Source organism: Mytilus californianus, unplaced genomic scaffold, assembly GCF_021869535.1.
Source record: "Mytilus californianus isolate M0D057914Y unplaced genomic scaffold, xbMytCali1.0.p SCAF_10, whole genome shotgun sequence".
Taxonomy (NCBI): Eukaryota; Metazoa; Mollusca; class Bivalvia; order Mytilida; family Mytilidae; genus Mytilus; species Mytilus californianus.
In genome coordinates, this window is record NW_026262582.1 from 75439790 (window position 1) to 75449956 (window position 10167).

The following is a 10167-nucleotide window of genomic DNA, read 5'->3' on the forward strand; positions in this document are numbered from 1 at the left end:
TGTCAAATCAATTTATTTTTTTATGATTTTGTTAAACTTACAAATCTATAGCTGAGTAGTATGTGTTATGCTCCTTGTTGAAGGTCGTACGATGACCTATAGTTGCTTACACTCATGTTGGACTGAATGTCCTGTCATTGGCAATCATATCACTTTTCTTCTTATTTTATACTATTATACGATTAAAATAAATCGAACTGTCGGACTATAGGTCCGTCGGACTATTAGAGTGTTGGAATTTCGAGGTGTCAGAATAAAGCTACGCACCCGTACCAACAAATTTCACTAAAAAATAAACAAATATTTTAAAAGACAAATATAGGAAAACTGATAGACGATTGTCAGTCATATTTCTGTAAAAGAATGTACTAGTGGGATGAACCTTGTTTTATTCTGTGGCAAGTCTACAATTTTTTCTTGGTCAATTTTTGCAGATCAAGTCGATCTCAGATAGCAACATTCAAAACGAGGCAGTTTTGTATTCAACTTTGAATCAGGAAGGGATATAAACAAAATATATAACCTCCTCACTTGTCTCACAGGACAACTTAACAACCGTCTTACTTCGTCGATGTCTTCGTTGTCCGGAACACTTAACCGTCTAACTTCGTCGATGTCTTCGTTGTCCGGAACACTTAACCGTCTTGCTTCGTCGATGTCTTCGTTGTCCGGAACACTTAACCGTCTTACTTCGTCGATGTCTTCGTTGTCCGGAACACTTAACCGTCTTACTTCGTCGATGTCTTCGTTGTCCGGAACACTTTACCGTCTTACTTCGTCGATGTCTTCGTTGTCCGGAACACTTAACCGTCTTACTTCGTCGATTTCTTCGTTGTCCGGAACACTTTAGTTACCTACAATTCCTTAAGGTGGCTGGGGCGTCTTAATTAAAATTGATAGAATTTTTTGATAATTTGTCAAAATGAAGGTTTTTATCATGCTTTTTTCAAAAATATAATAAAAAGTATGGGTCACCGAACTTTTTTTCACGATAGAGGTTGTTCAAAATTGTCAGATTTTGTATAGATTATGCATGGAAAATCAAATTTTGTGTGATAAAAAGAAAACTACTTGATAGAACTTTAAGATAAAATGTGAGAAGATAGCTCTTATAAGATGCGTTCAGATAAGAAAATGAAAAAATGGGGTCACCGAACCAGTTTTCTTCCTACATATCAGAATATGTAAATTCACAACACTTTCTATTATAAAAATAACTTTATCTGAGTTATCTCCCCTTATTTGGCAAAGTTGAAAAAACTCTTATCAAACACAAATAAGGTGTTTTTGAGAAATTACAGCCGTAATTATGATAAAACAAACAATTTTCTATATTTACATTAAAAGTCTTTTACATAAATTACATACTACTCTCAAAATTTGCACATTTCATGAAATATCTAGACCAACGTTATCTGCTACTTCGAAATCCAAGATGGAGGAAGACACCCGAGCCACCTTAATATAGCTTATCAATGTAATTTATAAGGTCCTGCAGCCGGTTGTACGAACGTGGCATTAGCCTAATGGGTCATTAATAAAATTGAGAATGGAAATGAGGAATATGTCAAAGAGACAACAACCCGACCAAAGAGCAGACAACCTTAGTCTAATGAGTCATTAAGTCTTCATTAAGCCTTTATGATGCATTAGGCTAATGAAGACTTAATGACTCTTTAGACTAATGACACGTTCGTACAACCAGCTGCTGGAGTATTACGACGAACGTCACATGTGTGCTTACCCTTTGGTTCACTCTCGGTATTTGGTGGGGTTCGTGTTGCTCAGTCTTTATTTTTTATGTTATATTTTGTGGGCTGCCGACTTATGAGTTTGATCACCCTTTAAAAACCCGCAACTCCTTAAAAAGTCTTAAAATTCCGAAATCCTGCATAGATTATTCTACAAAACAAGATTTTGTGAACCTGCATGCTGTTTAAATTTTTGATCCGAGTGATTTCTGGGGAGTCCCCATACCCAAAGTTTGGAACTCGCTATGTCTTCCAATATTACTTGAGGACAGTAAGTGACATCATTTTGTTATTAATAGATATTAAAATACTTTTATTCAATCAATAATCAAATATTATTTTACGCTTTGAACAAATATTGCCATTTTTTTTTTATCTTAAAAGCATGCAAAATAAATTTCACAAAATCGAATCAGGAAGTGATTTGCCTATCTATATTATTAATTGCCAATGTCAATACATTATATAAAGTAGCAGATAATATATCGTGAAATGTACAAATCATATCAATATTGATTATATACATACATAAAAGGGTTGCTAATCTATCCACATACAAACAGTAATCTTGATAAAATTTTTGGAAATCTCATTCATTGCTTTTCCAAGTATTTTCAAATGAAATTAAAGAGAATTAATAAGGACCACTTGAATATATATATCCATTGTAACGGGTGCTATTCTGTTGAAACGTTTCTTGTTTGAAAGTTGACTAAAATCATGGTGTTATCAATGTGACCTGGATTACCCTCTGTTTTGGGGATTTTCCAGTTCTTTGCTGAGAGGGAAGAAGACTTCTGACAAACATTTATAAATATGTATTCCTTGATCGATTGCGGTAATATGTCTAAGATCCAAATATTCATGACACATAATTCACAGAACTAGAATTTCACGTAAGTAAGGAGTCATGTCTTTCCTGTTTGAATTGCGTAATTTAAATCCAACATGTACTTTTCTAAATAGACGTTAAAAACAAAGTTGCAACAGATCAATCGTTCTCAATTGCAAACAATGGAATGTGTTGACTTTTATTGGAAAATTCAAAAATCTGAAAGATTTTTTTTTCATGACAAAGGTTTATTTTACAAGCCATGTTTCACTCTCTTCCTCTCTGAAAAAGTTCTTGAAAATTTCTAAATCACGCCTGGTAAACCATCAAATCTCAATCTCAACTTAATCGAGAAAAAAAGTTTACTGGCACTTCCTGTTGAGCTTTTCTGGTACAAAATATCAAAAATAAAGATAGGGTAGGTCGACTTTTACCTGCGGGAGAAAAGTCATTCCGATGTCATTTTAAATCACATTGGTCCGAGTAATGAACGAGACAAACTCTCGTTTAGTTATCTATGGCATGACATTCTCCTATTTAACAAAATATTTACAGATTGACAATAAATTGATGAAAAGTCGACCTATCCTATCTATATTTTTGATATTTTGTACCAGAAAAGCTCAACAGGAAGTGCCAGTAAATTTTTTTCTCGCTTAACCATTTGGTTAAGATTTGATGGTTTACCAGGCGTGGAATTTACAAAGCGCGCGAATATCATTTGAAATAACAGTTCATCTCAATCATTGTATGTTTCAATTTCCGTTCACACGAATATGGGTTCCACATAGATGAAATGTTAGTATTGATCGGTCCGAAGTTTATATGGTCAGAACGGGTTTATTTGTACGCGATTTTATTTATCGGGTGACTAAAATGTAGGAAAAATACCAACTTTTTTTTCGATGAAACTGAGATAGGTCGAAGTTTGCTGAGATGGCAATTTTAAGCTGTACAATGGAATCTATGGGAATGCAACCCGAGTATAAATCTCAATAACTTATACGCTCATCTATTTTGGCCAAAAACTATTTTGACTACCTAGACCACTCGGCCACCGAGGCCCCGACAACAATGTGTATTTCTTATCTAAAGTGTTCAGATTATATAAATCTATTCATTTATCAGTAAATGTACCATAATTTTGAAAGGTTTAAAGTATCTAGATATTTTTTTTATTTCAGCGTGCAAAATATGGCTCTTATAATACAACCTCCTTTTTCCATACTATATGCAACACAATTGTTTGTATGCTTTAAAGATGTACAATGTGGGCAAAGAAAACGTCCAACCTTGGGCACGAATGCATGTATAAAAGTTTCAGGAGATTTTATTACACCCTTAGTATCTCCTCCCCTTTTTTCTGCTTTGTATCGATATGATGAGTAAAGACCTTTTCAACTGATTTTTATAGTTTGTTCATATATTGTGCTGTTACAACACTGTTCCGGGTTATGGGAAGGGTTTGGCGCCCGCAAACATATTTAACCCCGCCACATTCTGTATGTGCCTGTCCCAAGTCAGGAGTCTATAATTCAGTGCTTGTCGTTTGTTGCTGTATATCGTATTTGTTTTTCCTTCATTATTTTGTACATAAATGTTAGTTTTCTCGTTTGAATTGTTCCACATTTGTCACTTCGGGGCTTTTTATAGCTGACTATGCGGTATGGGTTTTACTACCTTTTGTTAAAGGCCGTATGGTGACCTATAATTGTTAACTTCTATGTCATTTGGTCTCTGGTGGCAATCATACCACATCTTCTTGTTTTTATAAAGTATTTCTACAATTACTCTTGATTGATGAAAAAATGCATTTACTTATCCTTGGAACTTTTAATTTGGGCACAGACTAGAGTATTGACTGCTTAATGATGTCACAAAGGATATTTTTAATTTGAGAGTTTTTTACTGGTTTAGAAATGACTCAAGTCAATCTTTACAGGTTTTGAGCCAAAGGGAAATACATGGATCAGTATGTCAGTACTGTTTTTTATCTTTAATATTATGCACTTTGACACTTGTAAAACATAAAATAAAATCTTATCTTGAATTGAAAAGCATGTTTAAATGCCGTGTTACATATCTTTATAGGTGAACACGATTTGACGCAAACGAAAAATTCAATTCTGAAATTCTCTGATAAGCAAATATAAAAATGGAATACGGAAGCTCCAGACCACAACATAACTCGTATCTGAATCATGGTTACGACGAAGATCACGACGGAAATGACGTATTAGCTCACAGTATCTCGGATCAGAGTGATGGTGAAATGGAGGACACCACTTGGCCAAACCAGACAGAATCTGAACAAATGAGAAAAAGGCAAGAATTATCAAGGAAAAAATCTGTAAAACAGTAAGTTTTATATATAATCAAATTGATTGATTGTTCTTTGCTTTTATCCAGTGGCAAATATTTCATGCATTTTCAAGACGATCCATATTATTATTATTATGTATATGAATGGAATAACTTCAACGGTATCCATTTTAGTGCACCAGATACGCATTTCGACAATAAACAAATATATAATATATTCAAAATATTTGAAAATCAAAATCGTATTCATAAAATGAAGAGCTAATAAAGCAAATGAGTACAAAAAGTAAAGAAGAAAAGATGTTGTATCAAAGATCAAAATTCAGAGATAAGGGATGTTTTTGTACACCTACTACTCAATTATACTTATGTATTATAAGTAAAATATGGTTACAAGTATTTTTCTTAGATATTAGGCATCCTTCTAAGCAGCATTTATAATAATAATTATCCGTGTAATCTATTAATTATATACAAAAGTCCTCTGTTAGTTTCTATTAGTGCTTTTAAGGATGTTTGTTCCTCTTGTTTTTGAATTTTTGCCAGATATTCGGAATCCTCTGGTTTTATCCATGTAGTGTCATTAAAAATTTTCCCCGCTAACCCCTACTTTTTCTTTTTATAATTTTATTACTAATAGTTTAAAAAGCCATATTAGAAAATCTTATAAAATCCTTGTTATTTTTTCATAATTTTTGAAAGAAAAAGGGTGCCAATGTTAAATGTAAGAAAAGTCTAGAGAGAATTATTTCCCGCCAAATTTTCAATGGCTTATATCTCTAAAACAAGCACACGGACCCTTCATTTTGTTCTGCTCTTTCAGTTCCTTTATTTATATACTATCAATTTATAATAGTCTTTTAAAAAGCTTGTTATTTTGAAACAGAGTAGCGAACATCCTTAAATTGCATTCGTCATAATATCTTTTATTGTGTCATCTGGTTATGTCAACTTCTATATACATATTAAACAGGTAACTATCAGGTTTTTAAAATCTGATTGTTATTGAAAATATTACATTGATTTTCTTTTTCTTAATCTGTCTTTTCTTTATAAGTTTCAACCTTTTATGTGTGTATAACCCCGTGAATTTCGGTACGGGTTACATTAAAGTCTGTAGATCTATATAATCGACGCTGTGGCTGCTTTAAACGCAAGACCGTATAATTTCTTTGGGTATTTGAAATAAAGAAACATTATATTTAAGAATAAAGAAACATTTTAAAACAAGAAATATTCAGTTTAAAACTAAAACAAGAGTTCATAGAAATATCCAATCTTAATCGAGAGTTCATATAAAGCACTTTTCGAATTATGGTAAAAGTTCCCAGTGTCACTTTTCTTCCGGTTATATGTGTGCTGTCATAAAAATACAATTACACGACACAGTTTCAAGTAATAACCATTAGATGTTCATACGACTCAGTTTGACAGTATTTTTTCTCTTCTTCTTTTTGTCTTTCACAGTTACACAATGTCCTCAAAATTGTTGCATTGGAAGAAAAACTGCAAAATAGGCTGATTTTGACATTTTGACATCAATATTTAGATACCACAATGATCATCCGGCTTTACTCAAAATGGATAATTACAAATATGTTGATGTTTGTTAAATATCATTTTTGCTAAGGCTGTTGTATATATAAAATGTTACCTAAAAATATGTGTATTTATTAGCCAATGCTTCAAATTTGAATTAAGGAACTTCCGTATGCCTGTTCCAAGTCAGGAATATGACAGTTCTATTCTTATTGTTCCGTAGGTTGGTAACATTTGATTTTTTTTTTCGGTTTTTATGTACTTCCCCTTTTTGAATTTACCTTGGAGTTCGGTGTTTTTTTACCAGGTTTGGCTTTACTCTTTGGTCCTTACCGTTTATATCAGCGCTTCAAAGTTTTTATTATATTTTTGGATTATCAAGTATTTTGGCTTCGAGTTTCACTAAAGACACATCAATGATCGAAATGCGCATCTGGTGCAGTAAAATATGTAACTCTCATGGTATTCCAAACTCATTTTGCATGCATGGCTTTAAAACTGTTGGTCAGCAACAGCGTACCTGATAAAAAGTCTCCCAGTAACCAGGGTAACACTTGTTGCGGGCTTGGGAATCATATCAATGATGTTAAACCACCATTGTGTCGGCACTGTTTCTGGTGGAAGATCAGTTTCCGCTAGTATAATATACCTAGTAACATGTTACATTTTGTTTATAAAATATCTGTTCTCTCTATTTTCTATTTTAGTTTAATTCTGTCAAACGTTTTATTTTTCACGTTCACCGCTCAGGGCGAACCTGATTGCAGATCACTCCATAACATGTGTTGTTCGAACTTAAATAATATTACAATGCATTTTGCTAATGTTATAATGCAACACTAATTTGTATGCAGTTTTTATACAAAAGAAAAAAAAAGAAAAATAACAAAATAAAATCAACTACATTTATCAATAAATTAAAACGAGGAGATGTGGTATGAATGCCAATGAGACAAATATCTACCAGAGTCAAAATGAAGTAGTAGTAAGCAATTATAGGCCATATTACGGCCTTCAACAGTGAGAAATATATCAATATAATAAACACAAATTTTTGAGAACTTGACTATTTTTGCAATGACAGTCGTTGGGAATTGGTGAAAATAAGAGCTCTTATCACATTTGTATTTTTCCCTTATTAGTTTGTCTTACAATGAAGCTGGTGGGATATATTTTGAATTTGCTTCTTTATTCATTATCTTTCTATTTTCTCTCTCCATTTTTCTCCATAGAAAAGAAGCATGGGATGTGTTCGAGGAACGTTCCAAAGATGTGAACAGCCAATCAGACATTGATTTCTGGAATGTCATATTCAAAATCACGAGAACTATCGTTGTCACGGTTTTTGCTCTCATTGTATGTTTGACAGCTGTTATGTCCAAATTAACGCTTATATACATGTTATCTAAGATAAATGTCCCAATTTATCAGAATGAAACATCTCTAAAGACCTTCAACGGAAGTGTGATCTATCCTACCGGAAGTGCAAGTAAAACGGAAGTGACGTGGATATGGGCTTTGCTTGTTTGCATGCTAGCGCCTTACGTATTTACATTGATAAAAAGTATGAACAGGTTACTTTTCAAGAAGACAAATTCGATTAAACCAGTTGCCTTGGTTATAGTAAGTACATAATTTATGACCTACGGCATAACTCATCATATAATAATAAACAGAAAACAACTATGACAAACAGCAACCAATGACATTCACTGGACTGTATATCAAAAATATCTACACTAATTACAACCCAATTCAAGTAGCATACGTGTCCAGATATTTTGTGCATATTTAGGAAACAAACAGTAATTTACTGATGTTCACATCTCATGCAGTAATCAATGACAATAGTTTTGAAATTATGGGAAATATAGTTAAACCTTCTAATGTTTCCCAGAAATCATTTACATAAAACTGATATATAATGCAGTTTCAGAAAACTATCGATCACTTTATTCACTACCATATGAATATAAAGAAATGTAGGATAATCGTCCGTGACACAGCAACTGAATGATATGAATAATAAAAATTATTGACATTTAGAAGTCAACGTAAAATATGTTACACCAAATACCAAAATAACTGAAAGTTATGCATAAAAAAACATTATTTTCTTCTTTTTTCTTTTTTTTTTTTTTTTTTTTTTTTGGGGGGGGGGGGGGGGGGGTATATACTTTATCAGAACAAGGATGTGTTGTATGATAGCCAAAGAGACAGCCACCCACTAGTACCAAAAGAAAAGAATATATACACAACTATACGTCACTGTTTAACCTTCAACAATAAGGAAAATTCATACAGTCAGCAATAAAAGGCCCGACATGACAAAATGTGAAAACTTTTAGAAGAGCAAACCAACGGATTTGTTTTATGATGTAATCCATGACCGGGATTAACGGGACGAGCATTTGAAATTCATTAGGGGATTTTTTTTAACAGAATAATGCTTAGTTTTGTTACGGGGCTTTATTTTTGCTTCCTTTTGTATACACGTAACCCGTCTTTGTTGGACAAAATATTAATTTTCATCCTGTTTTGGAAAGAATAATTTTTGTCAGTTTTATCCAGGCCGTATATTTTTGTCAGTTTTAACCAGGTCGTATATTAATTTCCATAATCCATATTTCCGTCAAGGTTGCCCACCCGAGTATTACATGGTCAATTCCTAATCATGTTTGTGAGTGTGCAACCATTCCATTTCCACCAGAAAAAAAACTTTCAAAGGGATTAACTGATCGACACGAAGCACAACAAAACAATTTTAAAAAGAGAAGTTGTTTTTCTTTTGAGTAATTATTATCTTTATTTTTATCATCATTATCATCCTTATTTTCTATCCTATTATTATGATTATCAATATTATAATTAATCTTATTAATTCATTGTTATTATTTCAGGCTCTTCTGGTTGAAACAATGCATACTATTGGATTGTACATCTTAATGTTCGTTGTCTTGCCAAATCTAGATCCGGTTATATCCGCCATTGTTATTCTAAATGTCGGAACGATTCCGGGACTATTGAAGATTATCTATCCATCCCGAAACCGCTTACCTAGCCATGAAAAGGAGCCAGAGGATCAAATGAAATTTGGGAAAATCTTTGCATCAGTTATTATGAATATCGTAATTGCTTTAATACATATAGGAGGTCTTGGACTTACATGTTATTACATTTTAAATCCTCCTGCGTCATTTATAAATAACGTCTCGCAAGACCAGAGACAAATTATTGCAATTTTATTAGTATTATCATCTGTTTTTATATCTGTGTACTGGTGGGAAAACTTTGTGCCAAAAGGAAGGTCATACTCTGACGGATTGCCTAAAATGAAACGATATTTAATGCAAAGTAAGAGTAAAATTCTATTTATAACAATATGTTGGAAGATAATCTTGTCCACGTGTATTTTACCAGTTATACACGGAAGCCTTATATGTGGACAGGATTGTATAAATATGCTGTATTTCAAATATCCAAAAGATGATCTCCCAGCTAAAAGCCAACCGTCCATTATGAACACCATTTTGACGGACGGAACAATTTTAAATGAATGTCCGACTTTTAAAAAGTGGTTTCCATTCATGATAGCTCTTGTATATATAATAATGAACGGAGTGTGTTATAAAATAGCGAAGGCAGCTTGCAAAGTAGTTGCGCAGAGAATGGCATTCGGGTTACCTCTAACCATGGCAACGCCAATAGCACTGGTCGTTTTAT